Raw genomic sequence first — 1,768 nt, forward strand, 5'->3', positions numbered from 1 at the left:
TATCTATCTATCTATCTATCTATCTATCTATCTTTGATGTCACATGAATGTAGGAGCTGACAACAAAGAACAATAACAATCCTTCATTTATTCATGTTATTTTACATACGTTTACTAGTTCAGACACCATATCGCTTTATTGACAGTTATCTTACCCCATTTTATAAGATGCAGGTTTGGAATAATTGAGGCATTAAATCTATATCCTTTAAAATCCGACATTTTTGTGTCATTACAAAATCTGGCGAGAAAAGCAACCATTTTGAAAACCCACTACCCACATATCGTGTATGGTTGTTATTTCAGTCGGTTCCTTACAGACGGACGTTTGAAGCCACTGTCGCTAACCTCACACAGATGCAATAAACAGCCTTCGGTGATGATATCTGGGAACCACATCTGCCACCAAAAACTGTGTGTCTTAGCCAGCGGTGTCACCCTCTGCCGGATCTGCTTACAGACAACGAACCGCAAGAACCTCTCTAATTCCAGCTCTCCTGCTTCTGCTTTGACCACAATAACAAACAGGAAATCCATTCAATGGGAGGCACACGCACACGGACACAAAATCACCTCATGATGGAAAAGAAATGCGAGAAAACTGACGGTGGAATAAGAGCGGCAGAAGAGCGAGTTTAAGACTCCAGCTGCAAAAACTCCTCTAGATAGTTTATTGAAATAATATTGGGTATTTAAAAATATTTATCCTGCATCTGTTTCCTAATATAGCAACTATATTAAAGAATCACCCCCAACCAGAGGGAAAGTGTTCAGCTTTCAGGGCTTCTAGTCTTACAAGGTGAGATCCATCACTGTTTGATTCAGAGTGATGGAAGAAAGAGGAGGATTAAGAGAGGAGAACATGCCCTAGAGAGAACAGAGCAGGGCCAGGGCAGAGCAGGGGGGATAAAAGGAGGGAGAGAGGGCTTCCTTTGGTGCTTTTTCCCCCCCGAGGGCAAAAAGAGGAGGAGAAAGGCTGCTCCCCTGACAGATCTGAAGATGTCCTGTTTTGCTTTCGCTCAGCTCTCCCTCTTCCTGCAGGAAGCAGCATCATGCTGGGCACCAAAGTCTTGGCAAGCCTCAGCCGTCGAGGTCTGGTACTGATGTGCGCCGCAGTCCACAGAGGTAATGTGTTGCTAATAGGTCGACAGACAGATGTGCAACAAGTCAGAAGTGATTGGCGTGAGAAGTAAAAAAAAAAAAAGGCCTGCAAGTAAGCTGAAAATGTTCACTCAAATGGATCCCAAAGCAGCAGCTAAAACGCAGAGAACCAAACGTTCTTTTTGAAAAATACGGGTACTTTTTCACATTAGATCCCAGTCAGAACAGAATTCGTCTTCCCATCAGCTTGTTAAAACCATGCTTAGGGTACGGTGGACGGTTGAATAATTAATTAAAGAACCAGTTCTACTGTTTAAATCAAGAGTTTATCCTTTCGAGAGTTGATGTGGTGTTTGGAGAAAATTAAAGACTTATACACAATCGGTTCAGACTGAATGATGTCATTTGATTTAGTCACAAATATCAGATCCAAAGGAAACATTTTACACGTTTTCAACTTAACCCCTAGAACCCTACGGACCCACCGGTGGGTCCAGCTGCTACGTGAACTCGTAATTTTAACAAACCCCCAGTATTGATGTAAAAAACACATTTGGCACAGTTTGGTGACACTTTTGGATAAATGTGCCAAAATGGCCTCTCTGCCTAAGAAATTTCTCACTAATACCATTCTAAAATAAATATGATTCATCTGATTGAGTCCAAA

This window comes from Cyprinodon variegatus, unplaced genomic scaffold (genome assembly GCF_000732505.1).
Source record: "Cyprinodon variegatus isolate N-32 unplaced genomic scaffold, C_variegatus-1.0 Scaffold58, whole genome shotgun sequence".
Lineage (NCBI taxonomy): Eukaryota > Metazoa > Chordata > Actinopteri > Cyprinodontiformes > Cyprinodontidae > Cyprinodon > Cyprinodon variegatus.